This window comes from Schistocerca serialis, chromosome 3 (assembly GCF_023864345.2).
Source record: "Schistocerca serialis cubense isolate TAMUIC-IGC-003099 chromosome 3, iqSchSeri2.2, whole genome shotgun sequence".
Taxonomy (NCBI): Eukaryota; Metazoa; Arthropoda; class Insecta; order Orthoptera; family Acrididae; genus Schistocerca; species Schistocerca serialis.
In genome coordinates this window covers 424,842,992-424,865,751 of record NC_064640.1, presented here as the reverse complement: position 1 = coordinate 424,865,751, position 22,760 = coordinate 424,842,992, and positions in this window count along the sequence as shown.

Here is a 22,760-nt window from a genome sequence, read left to right as displayed (position 1 = left end):
ACCCGCCAGCGTTTCTCCCCAAGAAACGTGCAGCGGAAGTGCGACATCTTGCTTTCTCCTCTCAAAATCGTGAAAGCTACAATACTGTTTTCTCCATGCGCGAACTCCAACATGCACTCTCTTCTTCTCGCTCCTCCGCCCCAGGACCGGATGGTATCCATGTCCAAATGTTGCTGCATTTATCAACCCATAGCCTGCGTTATCTCCTTCGCCTTTATAATCGAATTTGGACCGACAGTACCTTTCCCAGGCGATGGCGGGAAGCTATTGTCGTTCCCGTTCCGAAACCTGGAAAGGACAAACATCTCCCCTCTAGCTATCGCCCCATTTCTCTCACGAGTAGTGTCTGTAAGGTTTTGGAGCGTATGGTGAATTACCGTTTAGCTTGGTGGCTGGAATCCCGCAGTCTTTTAACACCAGCCCAATGCGGATTCCGACGGCATCGTTCTGCCGTTGACCATCTTGTTGCTCTCTCCACTTATATCATGAACAATTTTCTCCGGAAACGCCAAACGGTAGCAATATTTTTTGATCTGGAGAGAGCATACGATACCTGTTGGAGGACAGGCATCCTCCGCACACTGTTCTCTTGGGGCTTTCGAGGCCGGCTGCCCCTTTTTCTTCGCGAATTTATGGCAGAGCGCACATTTAGGGTGCAGGTGAACACTACTCTCTCCCGTACTTTCTCCCAAGAAAACGGGGTACCCCAGGGCTCCGTGCTGAGTGTTGTACTGTTTGCCATCGCCATTAATCCAATTATGGATTGTCTCCTTCCTGATGTCTCGGGCTCCCTCTTTGTGGACGATTTTGCGATCTACTACAGCTCTCAACGGACCAGCCTTCTTGAAAGACGTCTTCAAGGATGTCTCGATCGCCTCCACTCGTGGAGCATCGAAACCGGCTTCCGTTTCTCACCCAGTAAGACCGTTTGTGTTAATTTTTGGCGACGTAAGGAGTTTCTTCCGCCCTCCTTACATCTAGGTCCTGTCAACCTTCCGTTTTCCGACGTCGCTAAATTCTTGGGTCTTATGTTTGACAGAAAACTGTGCTGGTCCTCCCACGTTTCCTATCTTTCGGCTCGCTGTCTGCGTTCCCTTAACACCCTCCGTGTCCTGAATGGTACCTCCTGGGGAGCGGACCGAGTGGTCCTTCTCCGCCTCTATCGCGCCTTAGTGCGCTCGAAATTGGATTATGGAAGCATAGTCTACTCCTCTGCTCGGCCGTCTATTCTTCGGCGTCTCGACTCTATCCACCACCGTGGATTACGTTTAGTGTCTGGAGCTTTTTACACCAGCCCTGTGGAAAGCCTTTATGCTGAGACTGCTGAACCTCCGCTGTCCAATCGGCGGGCAGTCCTTCTGAGTCGTTATGCTAGCCATCTGTCTTCCATGCCTGCTAATCCAGCCCATGACCTTTTTTTCGACGCCTCCTTTGATGTCGGGTATGCAGGCCGCTCCTCCTCCCTACTACCCCCGGGAGTCCGCTTCCGTCAACTGCTCCATTCTCTTTCCTTCCGCTTTCCTAAAACCTTCTTGACAACTTGGGGTACAGCACCGCCTTGGCTCCGTCCCCAGATCGACTTGCTCAGAGACCTATGTCAATTTCCCAAGGATGGTACCCCTACACTTGTTTACCGTCGGGCATTTGCTGCTCTATGTGCACAAATGACGGAAGCCACATTTATTTTCACCGATGGCTCGAAAACATCGTTAGGTGTAGGGAGTGCGTATATTGTTGGCAACACCCCAAATCACTTTCGGCTTCCCGACCAGTGTTCGGTTTATACTGCGGAGCTTTACGCTATTCTCCAGGCTGTCCACTACATCCGCCGCCATCAGCGGATACAGTACGTAATCTGCTCAGATTCTCTCAGCTCTCTCCTAAGTCTCCAAGCTCTTTACCCTGTGCACCCTCTGGTCCACCGGATTCAGGACTGTCTGCGCTTGCTCCACCTGGGGGGCGTCTCAGTGGCGTTCCTCTGGCTCCCGGGACACGCTGGTATCTGTGGAAATGAGGCGGCCGATATAGCGGCCAAGGCTGCAGTCTCTCTTCCTCGGACAGCTATTCAGTCTCTTCCGTTTACCGATCTACGGAGCGGTTTATGTCGCCAAGTTGCTCATTTATGGCATGCGCATTGGTCAACACTTCCCCATAATAAATTGCGGGAAGTGAAAGCCCTTCCTTGCGCTTGGACCTCTTCCTCCCGAACGCGTCGTCGGGAGGAGGTAATTTTAGCTAGACTCCGGATAGGGCACTGTCTTTTTAGTCATCGACATCTTTTAAGCGGTGATCCTCCCCCACTCTGTCCCCACTGCTCTCAGCTGTGGACGGTCAGACACCTTTTAGTTGAATGCCCCTATTTTAATCCGTTACGCTCCCGTCTACAGCTATCGCCTGATCTATCGTCGATTTTAGCAGATCACACGCGCTCAGCTGACCGCGTTCTACAGTTTATTAGTGACAGTGAAATGACGTCAGTCATTTGAAGCTTTTTTTGGGGGACAACCAACCCCTTTCTATAGTGGATTTTTAAGCTTTCCTTCTGCCTTTAGTTTCTCAAATTTTATGACCTTGTTCCCATTGCTGCTGATTTTAAATTTCGTTTTTTCCTGTTTTCTACGTCACGGGCTGGGCGCTAATGACCATAGAAGTTTTGCGCCCTAAAACCACAAACAAAAAAAACAAAAAAACAAAAAAATCCTGTGCTGACATATAGTTCTGTGGCTCGGAATTGGTTCAACGTTTGCCATGACGCTTTTATGTGATATACACGCTCATCGACGTCTTAACGCCACGCCCTGTAGGAACCGGAATGTATGCTATTACAGATCCATCCTTTGGCTCAGACTCACACATTTGCTGATATCGCAATTTTTACTCTCTGGGGAGAAGTGTATCTCTCTGAAGAGAAGTGTATGTTTGACAGGGAGCAGTATGTCGTCCTGAACGGGGTAACTTCAACAGAAACAAGAGTAGCTTCAGGTGTGCCCCAGGGCAGCGTAATAGGTCCTCTGCTTTTTACTATTTACATAAACGATCTGGTTGATGGTATTGACAGCGGCCTTAGACTGTTTGCCGGTGATGTTGTAGTCTACAGGAAAGTAGTATCACACGAAAGTTGTGAACAAATCAATGAGGATTTGCAGAAAATAAATGCGTGGTGTAATGACTGGCAGTTATCTCTCAATATTAGTAAGTGTAATCTACTGCGTATAACAAGGCGAAAATCCCCATTAATGTATGAGTACAAAATAAATAATCAGTCTCTGAAAGCGGAAACATCAGTCAAGTATCTGGGTGTGACTATTTGAAATGATTTCTAATGGAATGATCAGAGCCGGCCGGTGTGGCCGTGCGGCTCGAGGCCCTTCAGTCTGGAACTGCGTGACCGCTACGGTCGCAGGTTCGAATCCTGCCTCGGGCATGGATGTGTGTGATGTCCTTAGGTTAGTTAGGTTTAAGTAGTTCTAAGTTCTAGGGGACTGATGACCACAGATGTTAAGTTCCATAGTGCTCAGAGCCATTTGAACCATTTTGAATTATCAGATTACACAAGTAACGGGTAAGGCGAACTCTAGATTGCGGTTTATTGGTAGACTCCTGAAGCGATGCTGTCCTTCAACAAAGGAAATAGCTTACAATACGTTAGTTCGTCCAGTCTTAGAGTATTGTTCGTCTGTGTGGGACCCTCACCAGTTGGGTCTGATTCAACAGATTGAGAAGGTCCAAAGAAGAGCGGCAAGATTCGTGACTGGTACATTTAGCGATCTCGAGAGCGTTACATATCTCATAGAAAGTTTGAAGTGGGACACACTTGCAGATAGACGACGCGCTAAACAGAAGGGGCTGCTCTCTAAATTCCGAAATCCGATCTTCACCATCGCTTAATGGTCATCATTCAAAGATAAGGGAAATAAGAGCTCGTACTGAGGCATTCAGACAGTCGTTTTTCCCTCGCGTGATCCGCGAGTGGAACAGAGGGGGGGGGGGGGGGGGATATGACCTTGGCGCGAATTGTGCCCTCCGCCACACGCCGCTTGGTGGCTAGCGGAGTATATATGTAGATGTAGATGTAGTATTCTACCACACATAGATATGAGTGATATGGGACAGTTGCTCTGCGAAGCAGAAGCGGATATATTTCTATTTTGTATGAGACTTTTGTTTTATTATTTGGAATTTCGGTTCCTGTGTCTCCACAAGTAACTAGAAAATGATTTTTGTGCCGCTGACAGCCTTGACATATAAAACTTTCTTGCAGATTAATCTCTACGTCCGACCGGGACTCTAAACTGGAGCCTTGCCTTTTGTGGACAATGATGCTACCAGCTGAGATATCCAGACATGTCTCACGACCCGCCCTCACACAACTTTATTTCTCCCAGTACCTCTCTCCCACTTTCCACACGTCACCCGCATACTTTGCTGGACTAGCAGTCTGGAAGAAGGGGGAGAAATGGCTGCGCCAAAGCCTATTGGACTGCGCCCAGAATGAATCTTTGACTCTGCAGTGAATATTGCTGTGTTATGAAACTTCGTGGCAGAGTGAAACTGCGTATTGGAAGGCAAGGTTCTTGGTTAGATTCCCAATTCAGTACTCAGTTTTAATCTGCGAGGAAGTTTTTTAACAGCGCACTTACATTGAAAAGTCACAGTCACTCAGGGTAACATAGGAGCAAATTTTTATGCAGTTTCATGACAGATCAAGTGACAATATTTTGCTGCAGTAGTTACTGAAGGCTTCAAGTTTTGCACTTCAGGCAACCGAACTCTTTCTAAGGACTTGTACTTCATTAATTACCTCCTCTGGAGAAGACACTGATTCTTAAGAAACTTCTTGATACTGTCTGTATACCAAGGGGGACCTATACCACCTTCATTTATTCAGCTAGGTAAAAATATTTCCAGAACTTATCGGCATGAAATGGTTCGAACTCTAGCATGATAACTGAGACAACCTCCTGCTTATACATTTACTGAATATGTAATCGTTTTTCCTTAATTGTCGACCACTTTGTAGCTTTGTACTCATTATTGCTAAACTAATCCTTGAATATACGTGAAAATCCTCAAAGAAGTCGGGTTTGTTTGTTGCCACCTATCTATGTATTTTCCATTATTGGTAGCTGTTGTAGGTAATTTTTAGACCACACTGTATATCTGTGACAAGAACGTGACGAAGGACGCCCTCTTCAAAGTCGAGAATACAGCTCGTCCTTCGAGCACAACAGTCAAACCGCCTTTTTGTGAACGTATCAGTGTCTTGAAAGGAGGATATAAGATGAACATCAGCAAAAGCAAAACGAGGATAATGGAATGTAGTCGAATTAAATCGGGTGATGCTGAGGGAATTAGATTAGGAAATGAGACACTTAAAGTAGTATATGAGTTTTGCTATTTGGGGAGCAAAATAACTGATGATGGTCGAAGTAGGGAGGGTAAAAAATGTAGACTGGCAATGGCAAGGTAAGCGTTTCTGAAGAAAAGAAATCTGTTAATATCGAGTATAGATTTAAGTGTCAGGAAGTCGTTTCTGAAAGTATTTGTATGGAGTGTAGCCACGTATGGAAGTGAAACGTGGACGATAAATAGTTTGGACAAGAAGAGAATAGAAGCTTTCGAAATGTGGTGCTACAGAAGAATGCTGAAGATTAGATGGGTAGATCACATAAATAATGAGGAGGTGCTGAATACAATTGGGGAGAAGCTAAATTTGTGGGACAACTTGACTAGAAGAAGGGATCGGTTGATAGGACATGTTATGAGGCGTCAAGGGATTACCAATTTAAAAATTGGAGGGTAAAAATCGTAGAGAGAGACCAAGAAATGAATATACTAAGCAGATTCAGTAGGATGTAGGTTTCAGTAGGTACTGGGAGATGAAGAAGCTTGCACAGGATAAAGCACCATGGAGAGCTGCATCAAAACAGTCTCTGGACTGAAGACCACAACAGCAACATCAGTTTCTTGCAGCCTTTGTTGTAATCGGACGATAATGGCACGTGAAGGACTGAGGCAACCCGGAAAACATTCTCGATACATGTGTTGTGCAGCTGTACCATAATGTCCAGAATCACAGTAAATTATTAACATCTCTATGTACCCTTCAATCATGTATTGCTCCATCTGCTTTTGTCTCGGTCGTTGCTACAGCTCAATGACGGACCGCCAAGTGAAGTTAACGCTAAAGCAGTGATTGTAAGCAGGGGGCCCATTTAGTCAAGGAACATTCTTCTCAGTTTGTGCGCGTACTGTGATGGGGAAGATTTGAAAACATTTTTTATATTCAAACTGACCACTTCTGTAAATGATTTCCTTATTAAAACTTTATTTACTAAGTGCACGCTATAATCCCTGGAAGCCTGTAATAAGAATTGTGGAGCACTCCAGATAACAAAAAAAGTCGGCGACAAGAGACGTTACAGTTAAAGGCTATGATTGGAAATATAGAAAATTTGGCACATCTAATCACGTTAAAACTAAAGCTGAAACGTGTTTCATTATGAAATATTTATGGATTTCTTGTGGGATATCCTGTTCCTAGTAAATAATTGTATACCCGAAGTTATCATTTACGAGACCAATTACGGGCTACGATCGCCTTGTGTTCAGCGTTCTTAATCTCGTTAACAGCATTTGCAGCGCTCTAGCAACCCGATATAAAACGCGCGGTTATATTAAGTTATCGAGCCATCTTCAGTCCCACACTGGAGCCAACGGGCGACAGAAAATTTCGGTAAGAAGTTTTCATAACATGCAATTAGTTATGGTGAGTCAGGTACCAAATTAGTTATCAACGGTTTAACCTTTCTCCTTGTTGAGTAATTTCCAAACATACGGTATTACCGTAGAAACAGCTCTTCTAATGGAGTTGCAATATACTATTTCGAACGATTCTTGTAATTTCTCAGAAGTTACTGAACAGTTGGAAAGAGATCGAATAAACACGGATTTTAACAATCTACATATGTGGAGATATGTGTAAAACATACTTGATACACTGATAAATTGTTGTTTCAATCAATAAGATAGTAAATCCTATTTTAAATTGAGTGAACCATTAAATAACAAAAATAAATTATAAATGATGAACACAGTGCCTTAGAATCTTCCTGAAGGTAACAAAATCTGAGTTTTTAGCTTCAGTACTGGTAGCAGTAGGAAAAGAGAAGTTTTATTTACGATTGTGGAATTGAATTCATTTTTACCCTTTACTTCTGCATTAAATAAGGAAAGACATTCTGATTTACTTTTGAACGTCTTCCGCTCTCAGAAATACTTTTTATTTCTTATTTCATGTCCGCTACGTTTTCAGCTCCTGTTATTACTTATGGAGAAACTGTGAAGTTCCTTGAGGTACAAATTCATGGGTTCAATCCATCAGATTTACGAATATTCTGATGACTTTCCACGTAACTTCGTTTTCGCCTGTTCCTTTAGAGCTGAGAATAGATAATCAATCTCTTGTAGCTGAACAATGTACACAGAATTAGGGCATACGAACTGGGCGTTCAGCTGAGTACACCAAGTGCCTTTTCTTTTACTTCACAGTATTTATCTAGGGCATCCTCCGCCGCATACCATAAACACACCGCGCTAATACTGCTCTGTGTCATTTGTCTTAGGCGAATGATTCAGTATCGTGATTTCCACACATAAACACGTTACTCATATCTAAAGAAGTAGATCAAGTATTTTACTTATATCATGTGCTGTGTGTAAGACTGCCTAAAAATTAACTAAATAATTGAAGGTGTGATTAACAATACTTTCAATGTTTCATAAATCAGTCTTTTTCGTATTGTTTCTTCCTTCAAAATGTTTAGCAAGATTTGATTTCATATTTCTCAGGAGACACAAAAGATGTTTTTGTTTATATTTGATTTGGGGCTGTTAATGACGTTTTATATATATTGTATCTGACAATAAAATGACATTCATAATGCATTCGCTATGAGACCAGCACTCAAATGATCTTGCTAATCGAAGATCTTGCGCTATACATGCAATGTCACTAAAAGTATGTCGTACCGAAAAGAATGACTGATGGATGATTATTCGTAGTTCGATGGGTTACACATACTTATCTCCCTGGTATGTTTAGTGGATAGGCGAACAAAGTCTCTACGACAACATATGTATCAACCCATTTCTCGTCATATCTCTATCACCAGCGCGCGGGGTAACGGCATGGTGTTTTTGATTCAAATTCCACACATGGAAGAAAGGTAGAGGTCGTTTTAGATGGGAATTTCTCTGAGAAAGTTGGTAATGGTGATGAAAGGTGAGTTGCTACCTGCAATTCTTTGTGGTGTATAGCAGCAAGTTTAGATTACTTCATGAGGAGGTTGAGCGGATACTACCACACACACAAATTATTAGTAATTTATTAAAACTTGAGCACGGCAACTACTTAACTTTGCAAACAATTATTGTTCTCACAGATAGATATAAAGTTCTCAATAACAGTTCAATTAGCAAGCAGCAAGATCTGTGCTAAGACGATGCTGTCGTCGTAAGCGATGGCTACAAGTGATCGCTGATTACATACTAACTAGGTTCAGCGGTACTGCGATCGAACATAAATACGATGGGCGCTCAGTAAGAAATGCAACACACTTTCTCTCGGCCAATTTCGGTTGAAAAATTGCATAATTTGTTGTAGGACATCGTGGAATATTCCCGCTTCAGCCCCAACAGTTTAATGAAGTTCCGATAGGTAGCGGAAATTCAGAGCACAGCAGATATTCATAGGCGTTTATAGAATGTGTTCGGAGACCTGGCAGTGAACAAAAGCACGGCGAGTCGTTGAGAGAGGTGTCTGTGACAATCGGAACAAGGTCGCCCAAACCTGTCCGATCTCCCGCTTGCCGTCCAGCCGCACACAGCTTAACTCCTGCAGTGTGTTGGTAACCACAAAAATGCAAACAAACTTTTCCTTCTCCATGACAACGCAAGCTCTCACTCAAGCAAGCAGACCTGAGAGGATCTCAAAAAACTTCATTGGACTGTTCTCCCACATCCACCCTGCTGCTCGGGTCTTGCATATTCCGACTTCCATTCAATGAAAGATGCACTCCGGGTGCTGCAGTACATGGATGATGTGGAGGTTACTGAGAAAGAAAACGTTGGCTTCGACGTCGACCAGTAGAGTGGTACACTGTGGATGAGCAAGCACTACCGGAAAGGTGGTGTAAGGCCGATGCATTGAACGGTGAATTTGTTGAAAAGTAGGGTTTTGTAGCCAAAAGAGTGGGGAATAATACGGTGTATTTGAATCCTAGTTAAAACCAACCTGCTTTCAGAAGAAAGTGTATGGCATTACTTAACGAACGCCCCTCGTAACTTCCCGGCTGAGCCGACGCAACTAAATACGCTGAAGCACCAAAGAAACTGGTATAGGCATGAATTTTCAAATACAGAGATATATAAATAGGCAGAATATGGCGCTGCAATTGTTAGATCGGTTACTGCTGCTACAACTGCAGGTCATCAAGATTTAAGTGAGTTTGAACGTGGTGTTATGGTCGGCACACGAGCGATGGGACACAGTACCTCTGGAGTAGCGATGCAGTGAAGATTTTCCCGTATTATCATTTCACGGGTGTACTGTGAATATTAGGAATGCGGCAAAACATCAGATCTCCGATATCGCTCCAGCCGGAAAAAGATGCTGCAAGAAAGAGGCCCAACGACGACTGAAGAAAATCGTTCAGCTTGACAGAAGTGCAACCCTTCCTCAAATTGCTGCAGATATCAATGCTGGCTCATCAGAAAGGGTCAGCGTGCGAACCATTCAACGAAACATCATAGAAATTGGCTTTCGGAGCCGAAGGGCTACTCTTGTACCTTGATGACTGCACGACACAAAGCTTTACGCCTCACCTGGTCCCGTCGACAACGACATTGGACTGATGAAGACTGGAAATATGTTGCCTGATCAGAGGAGTCTCGCTTCAAATTGTATCGAGCGGACGGACGTGTACGGGTATGAAGACAACCTCATGAATCGATGGATGCTGCATGTCAGCAAGAGATTGTTCAAGCTGGTGGAGGCTCTGTAATGACGTAGGGCGTGCGCAGTTGGAGTGATATGGGATCCCTGATGCGTCTACATACGACTCTGACAGATGATACATACGTAAGCATCCTGTCTGATCACCTGATTCATGTCCATTGTGCATTCCGACGGACTTGGAAAATACCTGCAGGACAATGCGACACTCCACACATCGAGAATTGCTACAGAGATGCTCCAGGAACAGTCTCCTGAGTTAAAACACTTCCGCTGGCCACCAAACTCCCCAGACGTGAACACTATTGAGCATATCTGGGATACCTTGCAAACTTGCTTCGTACTCTTACAGATTTATGGACAGCCCTGCAGGATTCATGGTGTCAGTTCCCTCCAGCACTACTTCAGTCGAGCGTATGTCACGTCGTGTAGCGGCACTTCAGCGATCTAGCGGGGTTCCTATTATTAGGCAGGTTCAAATGGCTACAAGCACTATGGGACTTAACATCTGAGGTCATCAGTCCCCTAGACTTAGAACTACTTAAATCTAATTAACCTAAGGACATCACACACATTCATGCCCGAGGCAGGATTCGAACCTGCGACCGTAGCAGCAGCGCGGTTCCGGACTGAAGCGCCTAGAACCGCTCGGCCACAGTGGACGGCTATTAGGCAGGTGTACCAGTTTCTTTGGCTCTTCAGTGTCTATGGGGGCGCATCCATGCCGACGTCTCCGACTGACTGATGCGTCTGGCAGCGACTGTCTTTACTTGTTTTATCGTCGTGAGGTACTATTCTTTGCATAAGACCTCTCTCTGCAGATAACACCACGTTGTCAATCCCACGTGCGTGTTTTTTTCACTTTTTCTAGCTCCATAACATTGCGCGATTTGTACCTAACTTATGTAAGCAACCATAGATTGTTCTAGTAATATTTGTGCTACAATGGATCTCACTAGACAGCCACACGACGGTATACGACATCGCGATCGATAGGTATCCAGCAGCTAAGGTGCTTTTGACTGTTTCTTGCTACGCCGAAGAGTTTCTTTTGTTAGATATTGTGCAGGGAGTACTGAAGCGCTTGAAAATGACATCTGTTAATACCGAAAGCTACACAGACACATCTAAACAGTTCCGCTCAATTGGAAAGCCAGAGACTGTGCTCACTGGGGGTCGCCCTTTAGCTGGACAAAACAACAGTAGAAACAACAATAACAGACCCTTCTGTGCCTGCGTCATGAGTCCCCTACCCACTCCTTTCGCCTCCACCTCCACAGTAGAGCAGTTATCAACTTCTTACTTGCATTAAAAAGAATATTTTCTCTTCTAGAGTTCTATTCCCCTTATAACGCAGAACGTTATGTAAAATGGAGAGTAGAGATTTTTCTTTTTCCTGACGTAACTAAAATGTAAGTAACGATAAAATCTCAGTTGTATGATGTGTTTGGACTCAACTGTCACAGGTTTACAAGGATTTATTTTTCCCAGCAAAATTTATTGTTTCTTTGCTTTGCAACAACAGTTGCAGTATGAATCACTTCGCTATGATTCTCTACTGTCTGTCTGTACAGAACAGACTAGTGTTTGAGCCCTAAATAACATCAACAAGTAGGCTCAAATTTTCTTAAGTGACAGTAAATTACTCTTAAATTGTAATTTGCCTTTAATACTTGATGTGTAGCGGAGTCTAGCTCTGCACCATTGTGGCATAGTGTGTCTGACGACTAAACATTTGTGGTGCTACTATCTCTAGACAAAATGTGAAAAGATGATTCTGAACATACGATAAACAGTAAAGATGGGAAGTGCAAAATATCTGTTGCTTCAAAAGTCTTGAAATGCACCACCTTGAACCTGAAACAGCTACATATGTCAAAAATTTAGAATACGTCATTCAATGGCTCCGCTGGCTCACTATATCTCAAGAATCTGTAAAAGTAAAAATAATAATCACAAGATAAAGCGGTCTTCGTAACTGCCGTCTGCTTCACGTCTGCTGTGCAGCGGGCTACCTTAATTTAAGTATTAACTATATTTTTCTTACTTGTCACTTCTTCTTCCGCGTGTTTTTGCTTTTAGGAAGCTTTAATTGTCGAGTGCTAGTAATAGTGTTCCATAGATTTCGTGTTTGTTTTGAATACAGTCAGAGAGAGTCCCTTTAGTCAACCATAGTGCCAGTAGTGCTAGTGTTTGTTTTCAATACAGTCCAGAGACAGGTAGTGCTACTTTCATTGTTTTCTTCAAGAATTGTCTAGCAACCACAGTTTAGTCAACAATCAGCCGCCTTTAGTGAATTATCAGTCTAGTTAAAAGTTGATTAACTCTCTACAGTACATTGATTTCTTAGGATGGATAGGATGTGTGACTGCTGTGTACGGACGCAGGAGGAGTTGGCCACTGTTCGCGAACAGCTGAGTGTGTTGATGGCCGCGGTCAGTCGTCTTCAGGCTGCTGCCTCGGAGTGTAGCGGCAGTGGGGAGTCTGGTGCGTCGCATGGTACACCCCAGGCATTACATGCGTCACCCACTGTCCCTGCTGTCGAGACATCTTCGCGGGTACCGGGCGCGTTTGGGCCACCCTCTCCCCAAGGGGAGTGGTGGGTTCAGCGGCGATCGCGGTGCACGAGGCGGAGGGTCAATGTGGGCGCTGGCCGTGTGGCATCGCCCGCTCCGCCTGTGAGTGGACATGTGGCCGCTCCGCCAGCAATGTCCGAGCAGGCACGGGGGGAGGGGTTTATTAGTTATTGGGAGCTCCAACGCTAAACGGGTGATGGAGCCCCTTAGGAAAATAGCGGAAAGGTCGGGGAAGGAGGCCAGTGTTCACTCTGTCTGCTTGCCGGGGGGTCTCATCCGAGATGTGGAGGAGGCCCTGCCGGCGGCGATAGAGAGCACTGGGTGCACCCGACTGCAAATTGTTGCTCATGTCGGCACCAATGACTCTTGCCGTCTGGGTTCAGAGGTCATCCTCAGTTCGTACAGGCGGTTGGTGGAATTGGTGAAGGCGGAAAGCCTCGCTCGCGGGGTGGAATCTGAGCTAACTATTTGTAGTATCGTTCCCAGAACCGATCGCGGTCCTCTGGTTTGGAACCGTGTAGAAGGCTTAAACCAGAGGCTCAGACGATTCTGCGGAGATCTGGGGTGCAAATTTCTCGACCTCCGCATTCGGGTGGAGAAATGTAGGGTCCCCCTGAATAGGTCAGGCGTGCACTAGACGCCGGAAGCGGCTACAAGGGTAGCGGAGTACGTGTGGAGTGCACATGTGGGTTTTTTAGGTTAGAGAATTCCCTCCCTAGGCCCGACAAGACACCTCCTGAGACGCGGAAAGGTAGGAGTAGGCAAAATGCAACAGGGAATAACAATATTAATGTGCTAATAGTAAACTGCAGGAGCGTCTATAGAAAGGTCCCAGAACTGCTCTCATTAATAAACGGTCACAACGCCCATGTAGTACTAGGGACAGAAAGTTGGCTGAAACCAGACGTAAATAGTAATGAAATCCTAAACTCAGATTGGAATGTATACCGCAGAGACAGGCTGGACAGTGAAGGGGGAGGCGTATTTATAGCGATAAGAAGTGCAATAGTATCGAAGGAAACTGACGGAGATCCGAAATGTGAAATAATTTGGGTGAAGGTCACGCTTAAAGCAGGCTCAGACATGGTAATTGGATGTCTCTATAGGCCCCTGGCTCAGCAGCTGTTGTGGCTGAGCACCTGAAGGATAATTTGGCAAATATTTCGAGTAGATTTCCCCACCATGTTATAGTTCTGGGTGGAGATTTTAATTTGCCGGATATAGACTGGGAGACTCCAACGTTCATAACTTGTGGCAGGGACAAAGAATCCAGTGAAATTTTTTAAAGTGCTTTATCTGAATACTACCTTGAGCAGTTAAACAGAGAACCGACTCGTGGCGATAACATATTAGACCTTCTGGTGACATACAGACCCGAACTATTTGAAACAGTTAACGCAGAACAGGGAATCAGCGATCATAAAGCGGTTACTGCATCGATGATTTCAGCCGTAAATAGAAATATTAAAAAAGGTAGGAAGATTTTTCTGTTTAGCAAAAGTGACAAAAAGCAGATTACAGAGTACCTGATTGCTCAACACAAAAGTTTTGTCTCAAGTACAGATAGTGTTGAGGATCAGTGGACAAAGTTCAAAACCATCGTACAATATGCGTTAGATGAGTATGTGCCAAGCAAGATCGTAAGAGATGGAAAAGAGCCACCGTGATACAACAACCGAGTTAGAAAACTGCTGCGGAAGCAAAGGGAACTTCACAGCAAACATAAACATAGCCAAAGCCTTGCAGACAAACAAAAATAACTCGAAGCGAAATGTAGTGTGAGGAGGGCTATGTGAGAGGCGTTCAATGAATTCGAAAGTAAAGTTCTGTGTACTGACTTGGCAGAAAATCCTAAGAAATTTTAGTCTTATGTCAAAGCGGTAGATGGATCAAAACAAAATGTCCAGACACTCTGTGACCAAAATGGTACTGAAGCAGAAGATGACAGACTAAAGGCCGAAATGCTAAATGTCTTTTTCCAAAGCTGTTTCACAGACGAAGACTGCACTGTAGTTCCTTCACTAGATTGTCGCACAAATGACAAAATGGTAGATATCGAAATAGACGACAGAGGGACAGAGAAACAATTAAAATCGCTCAAAAGGGGAAAGGCTGCTGGACCTGATGGGATACCAGTTCGATTTTACACAGAATACGCGAAGGAGCTTGCCCCCTTCTTGCAGCGGTGTACCGTAGGTCTCTAGAAGAGCGTAGCGTTCCAAGGGATTGGGAAAGGGCACAGGTCATCCCCGTTTTCAAGAAGGGACGTCAAACAGATGTGCAGAACTATAGACCTATATCTCTAACGTCGATCAGTTGTAGAATTTTGGAACACGTATTATGTTCGAGTATAATGACTTTCCTGGAGACTAGAAATCTACTCTGTAGGAATCAGCATGGGTTTCGAAAAAGATGGTCGTGTGAAACCCAGCTCGCGCTATTCGTCCACGAGACTCAGATGGCCATAGACACGGGTTCACAGGTAGATGCCGTGGTTCTTGACTTCCGCAAGGCGTTCGATACAGTTCTCCACAGTCGTTTAATGAACAAAGTAAGAGCATATGGACTATCAGACCAAATGTGTGATTGGATTGAAGAGTTCCTAGATAACAGAACGCAGCATGTCATTCTCAATGGAGAGAAGTCTTCCGAAGTAAGAGTGATTTCAGGTGTGCCGCAGGGGAGTGTCATAGGACCGTTGCTATTCACAATATACATAAATGACCTTGTGGATGACATCGGAAGTTCACTGAGGCTTTTTGCAGATGATGCTGTGGTGTATCAAGAGGTTGTAACAATGGAAAATTGTACTGAAATGCAGGAGGGTCTGCAGAGAATTGACGCATGGTGCAGGGAATGGCAATTGAATCTCAATGTAGACAAGTGTAATGTGCTGCGAATACACAGAAAGATAGTTCCCTTATCATTTAGCTACAAAATAGCAGGTCAACAACTGGAAGCAGTTAATTCCATAAATTATCTGGGAGTACGCATTAGGAGTGATTTAAAATGGAATGATCATATAAAGTTGATCGTCGGTAAAGCAGATGCCAGACTGAGATTCATTGGAAGAATCCTAAGGAAATGCCATTCGAAAACAAATGAAGTAGGTTACAGTACGCTTGTTCGCCCACTGCTTGAATACTGCTCACCAGTGTGGGAATGCCCGCATCTCGTGGTCGTGCGGTCGCGTTCTCGCTTCCCACGCCCGGGTTCCCGGGTTCGATTCCCGGCGGGGTCAGGGATTTTCTCTGCCTCGTGATGGCTGGGTGTTGTGTGCTGTCCTTAGGTTAGTTAGGGTTAAGTAGTTCTAAGCTCTAGGGGACTTATGACCACAGCAGTTGAGTCCCATAGTGCTCAGAGCCATTTGAACCATTTTGAACCAGTGTGGGAACCGTACCAGATAGGGTTGATAGAAGAGATAGAGAAGATCCAACGGAGAGCAGCGCGCTTCGTTACAGGATCATTTAGTAATCGCGAGATTGTTACGGAGATGATAGATAAACTCCAGTGGAGGACTCTGCAGGAGAGACGCTCAGTAGCTCCGTACGGGCTTTTGTTAAAGTTTTGAGAACATACCTTCACCGAAGAGTCAAGCAGTATATTGCTCCCTCCTACGTATATCTCGCGAAGAGACCATGAGGATAAAATCAGAGATTAGAGCTCACACAGAAGCATACCGACAATCCTTCTTTCCACGAACAATACGAGACTGGAATAGAAGGGAGAACGGATAGAGGTACTCAAGGTACCCTCCGCCACACACCGTCAGGTGGCTTGCGGAGTATGGATGTAGATGTAGATGTAGATGTCATTGACATCTTGGTTCGTTTGACCACCTGAATGCTTTACGAGACGTTGTCCTAATAGTTAAAAGTGCAACCTTAAAAACATTATGACTTATTTTTCTTCATACTGAAAAGAAACGTTAGAAGTGAATACATGTAACATATTTATACATCAATGGCAAGATCATTAGTTGTTTTAAAGTAAAACATCATGAGATGTTTTTTCTTTCCAACCAAAATCTTGAAAATCTCATTGTTCATTCTTCATTCTCTGGAATTAGATGCCTGAAAATTCCTGTACATTACAGAGAAGTAAGTAATATTTACCGCACTTATCTGTAGCTTTGACGAGAAAAGAAGAAAATAGGTGGCAATGAACTTAATGCTTGCATTCGTGAGTGAGTTTACAGACTCCACAGTTAGTGTTTCCAGCTGGCAGCGCTGTAACATTTTGCCTGACGTGCGTAGACACTCACACCCCGTTGAAGCAATATGTGACCCTTACTTCAACATCCGAGTGCTATGTAAATGGCAAAGTGCCAGCAGAAGTCGGTTGCGTGGGCAGAACCGCCACGTGTTTTGCTCTTTGCAACAAGCGTCCTTTGTACCTCGCTGTCTGTGTCGTCAATTTCCGCCATGGATTTTCATATGTGCGAGGCTGCAGTACCAGTAACAGCAGGCATTTTGTTCACATGTGGGCTCACAGCATTCAAGGATTTTAAGAAATAAAACATTGCCCGCGGTAGGATGTATAGTTATCCGTTGTTTTTTGTGCGATTCGGCAGTGTCGACTCTTAAGTTATTTTCCAGCACTTATTCATAAGCAGCCCTGGTTTTGTGACAGACAATCGAAAAAACATTCCATATATTCATCCATACGTCGAATATTAAATCTGCATTGTAGCCTAATGTCATAGTCTGAATATGGAAGTCCAGTGACTTAAACATGAGATGAAGGGATTATATGCTTCTAGTAAAATATTTTCGATCGCAGGTTGCGATATAGATTAATTATTCCACGTATGAATGAACATATGGAATGGTTTTTTCGGCCGGCCGGGGTGGCCGAGCGGTTCTAGGCGCTACAGTCTGGAACCGCGCGACCGCTACGGTCGCAGGTTCGAATCCTGCCTCGGGCATGGATGTGTGTGATGTCCTTAGGTTAGTTAGCTTTAAGTAGTTCTAAGTTCTAGAGGACTGATGACCTCAGGAGTTAAGTCCCATAGTGCTCAGAGCCATTTGAACGATTTAGTTTTTTCAACTGTATGTCACAACATGTAGTGCATACACTGAGATGAAAAACGTCGTGGGATACCTCCTAATACTGTGACGAATATCCTTTTGCCTGGCGTAGTGCAGCAACTCGGGGTGGAATGGACTCGACAAGTCGATAAAGTCCTTTGCAGAAATACTGAGCCATACTGCCTCTATAGCCGTCCACAATTGCGAAAATGTTGGCGATGTAGGATTTTGTGAACGTACTGACCTCTCAATTATCTCCCACACATGTTCAGTGGGTTTCATGCCGGGCGATCTGGGTGGACAAATCATTCGATCGAATTGTCCAGAACGTTCTTCAAACCAATCTCGAACAATTGTGGTCCGATGATACGGCGTATTGTCATCCCAAATGTTCCACCGTTGTTTGGCAACATTAAGTCCACAAATTGCTGCAAATGGTGTCCAAGTAGCCGAACATCCAGAGGACCTCGTCAGTTTCATGTGAACACAGTCTATACCATTATGGAGCCACCACCAGCATACACAGTACTCTGTTGACAACTTGTATCCTGGGCTTCATGGGGTCAGCTCCACACTCGAACCCCATCATCAGCTCTTAACAACTGAAATCGGGACTCGTCTCACCAGGCCACGGTTTTCCAGTCGTCTAGGGTCCAACCGACATGGTCACGCGATGTCGACTGTTAGCAAAGGCATTCGCGTCGGTCGCCTCCTACCATTGCCCATTACACCAAATTTCGCCATACTGTCCTAACGGATAAGTTCGTCGTACTTCTCACATTGACTTCTGCTGTTATTTCACGCAGTGTTATCCGTCTGTTAGCACTGATAATTCTACGCCTACGCCACTGCTCTCGGTCGTTAAGTGAAGGCCGTCACCACTGCGTTGTCCGTGATGAAAGGTAATGTCTGAAATGTGGTATTCTTGGCATACTCTTGATATTGTGGCTGACAGAATATTAAATTCCCTAACGTTTTCCGAAATGGAATGTTTCATGCGTCTAGCTCCAATCACCATTCCGTGTTCGAAAACTGTTAGTTCCCGTCGTACGTCCATAATCACATCGGAAACCTTTTCATATGAATCACCTGTGTACAAATGATAGCTCCACCTATGCACAGCCTATTGAGACCTTGCGTACGTGATACTACCGCCATCTGTATATCTGCATATCGCTATCCCATGATGTTTGTCACCGAAGTGTACAGCATACTGCTTATGAATAAGTGTTGGAAAATAACTTAAGAGTCGAAACTGGCCAATCGTACAACAAATAAAGAATAACTATACAGCCTACTACGGATATTGTTTCCTTTCTCGGTAATAGTAGGGCTACATGAGGTGACTAACATATTTAGCAATGTACGGAAGCGTGCCGACAGTCTGAAGGGAGATATGTGGGGTGGGGGGGGGGTGGGGGGCGCTTGACATTGATACATTATGTATCCGCCTCAGACCGTATTGTGACTTGCAAAGTACAGAGAGATAGATGTAAATGTATGTGAGTGCCTGTGGTGGTTACCTGCAAAGTGTAGTGTCGTAATGCATTGTTAATGATGATGAGACAGGGAACGGAGACGCTGAAACGTAGTGACAGTACGTAAAATCTAAATAAAGGTCATACTCAGTCTATTGAGCGTTAGGGTCAATGTCTGTGGCTCGACGATACGTTGCCTCTCAGCTTCTGTGATTTCCGTAACAGTATCTGCATCTTGTAGGTGCCTGTGATGATTTCATATACTGTTCAGTTTCATTGTGGTGTGTTTTAAAAGAGAGTTAGAGCCAATGCCAGCTCGTAGCATACTTTTCTTGAGCATCTTGGAGAGTCGGCGAATTTAAAGTCTCCATCTTACGGACAGATCTTCATCACAAATGTCATAAGCTCTGACTCCGTGAGACATTTAGAAGAGATGGCAAGTTTAATCTATGACCCCGGCACAAAGTCTAGTAGCTAATAGGAATTACACTGCCGTGCATTAACGACGTACACAGCAGAGGTGCGTTCATAATTTCTGTTTTTTATTGATTTCAAGTTTTCATTATTAACAACAGTTAATTTGGATCTTGATTACATTTTAGAACTATTTTCAAACACGTCTCTACGAAAATTTAATTCTACACAGACTGGCAAGTGCTTGTGAGAAAAATTGATTTTCTCCTATTTGTGGCATTTCTGTCTTCTGGTATGTAGTACTCCAGATGATGTCACTAAGAAATCCACTGCAGCCTGTGCTAAATTTTCACAGCTTTGACATAAAAAGCGTCTCACTTAGCAACCCCAAGCGATGGAATTTGATGTACTATACTACAAGGGCGATTCTTGAGCCACAGCATGGTTCATTGTAAAGAAGAAGTTCGTCAAAAGAAGGGTTTCGAAAGCACTGTGATTTCGTTCCTACACGGATGCCTCGTTTATCACTGTATGAGTCTTTCGTGCATACAGGACAAGCTGCCAGTACAGCCATGCGACCAACTAGCTGTCGTCTAGGATTAAACATGTGTCATAGTTGTCTCAGGTAGTTGTATGAAAATAATGACTTTTTGCCGACTTCTCAGAATGTTCGAGAACAGTGTTTGATAACATCTCACTAAACAAAAGTAAGAATTAAAAACTGCCTCTTCTTCGGACACTGGTCATTTTCACCCCAGCTCTCTTAACAAGCAGTCACCAGCGCAGATCGTGGCCTGTTGATTGACGAAAAACTATGAATCAAACTGAATCTCCCTTTATTTTCTCATACCGTGCTGGTCACTTTCTGTTTCATTACATCGTAGTGAATGACAAATAAGGAATTTCATCTGCAGTGTCATGCTTACCCGAAGCGAAGTGTCGACGTTTCGCGCAGCCAATGGTTACCATTAGTATTCACACCTTACACACTCGTACATCGATGCCTGTCTCCTGCTGCATTGAACGTTAGAAGCGTTTCGCTTAAGACGATGATGTTTCGCACACTGTCTTTTTCAGTTTAAAGATTTTTGATAATTTTTATAGTCGGGGCATCAATGATTTTCCACACTGAAATCATTTAAACACTTTGGACTGAGATTAACAGTGCTTTCTTAGTTTACAGTGTTTGTGAACGCGGTGAATACTTTTGTAGCTAATAAAACTTGTGTCAAGAGAGAGGTTGTCTAACCATTTGCCGCGTACCCTGTCCTGTTTCGGAAGGAATTATTTAATATTATGTCGATTTTAGAACTAGTTGTTTAGAATATCTCCATCATTATATTAATTATTTATTAACAGTGCTAGTTATTTAATACATAAATAAATTTCCTTGGGACCAGACATACGTGATCACATTCGCCTTATATGACCATTAGCATCGCAGACATCGAAAGAGCCTCTGGTGGTTTGAGGACAGTTAGTTGTTCCTAGCGAGGACATATTATACAAGGAAGACGTCAAAAAAAATGCATTCCCAAATGACTTAAATATGACCGAATTCTGATTTTACATACATTACTCAATCTATAATGATCACTGCACTGTAACATAGGAACAGAGATAATTTTCTCGTTGCAATCTCCTCTTTGCCAGATATTATAACAGCATAATGTCTGGACCATGTCGCTCACCTATATGTGTTCTACAGTGACAATCAGATATCAGTGGCTGTGATCTCTTCACATTCACGTAACGTGTCGTTTGTTTTGAATATGTCCATTAATTAAATTTTCTTAAGCGTGATCTACATCGGACATTTGATAATATACACGAACAGGCTAAGGAAGATAAGCGAATAATTCCCATGAATCGTGGCACAGGAGCAGAAGCATAACTTACTTTTTCCAGTACTAGCTGTTTGATTACATATGGTAACTTCACTGAGCATCTCTTACGTCTGCATAATTTTCTAGAGCAGTGGTGAAATTCATAGTCAGCTGCAATCTATAGAATAACTTTTATTCTACTGAGTCGATTATAACAAAGTGTCGAGACTAACGCAAGCAGCGGTGTATGTAAGTTCCTATTGCAGCAGAAAAAACTAAATACAGCAATGAGCAAAATTAAATAAAATTTTCCCGCCACCCATGTCAATTCCGTGGGCGGGGTGGGAGGGACTAGGAATGTCAGGGAAGGGTTGCACTTTCCAGTAGTTTGACAGAGAATCCAGACACGTTTCAGCAAGAAATTATTTTTTCGTTTCCACTCTTCATTGGATTCTGTGGTCACACAGTACGGCTACATTACCCGCGTGTCGCTGAATATGACCTTTTCACCCCGTTGCCTACACATATGCGCACGCGCGCGTGAAGCAGTATACCCTGTAAGTTGCAAAATTTCACTGCGTTACACGCAAGAGGCCAAATAATTTGCTACGTTCGAGCCCTCACATATTCTGATATCGTGTCTTTACAAGCTGACAGGTAGCAAAGGAACTTGCTTTTTCGTTTCTAGGTCATATGACGACACTGGGCTCTTCGTAGCACTGACTGTTCAGACCCCAGAAGGAAGGGCGTTGCTGTTCGGCATCTACCCCCTATCTCAGCAGCCTTAATCACTGATTACTGGTACACTGTCCTATACATTTCCCTAATTTGAATGAATTTCCATTCATTCCCTCTAGGTGCTGCAACTGCTAGAAATCTCGGTGTACTGAAGAGAACATCTTTACTTTTCTGTCTTGTAATTTGGTGATTTCTACAGTAGTATAAACGTAGTCATTCCACATACCACTGCAAAAATTGTTTATTGCAATAAATATTTGAACAGCCATATCCGAAATGACTACAGGGTGGTTATAATTAATGTTCAGTTACTTACAGAGGTCCAGTGTAGGTTATAATTATGGTATGGCAGTGCAACTCGGAAGAGATTCTAATACGTCAACACGGATGCGATCTGCTCTGGGAAAAACTAGTTCTAATTTTTCCACCAGGTGCAAATATGGCGACGTCTCCAGTGCTCATATTGAACAAATAGTGTAAGTGGTGGTTAATAATATCAATATTATGCCTTTCTCACTTGTTTGAGCTTTCCTGTCCACATCCCGTTCCTAATGCATTATGTATGGAAACATATCTATACGACTTTCTTGCATTCACAGCCCCAGATTTGCTCCTGATGACCAAAATTTGAATTAATCTTTTTCCAGTGTAAATCGGTTCCGCATTACCACATTAGAATATCT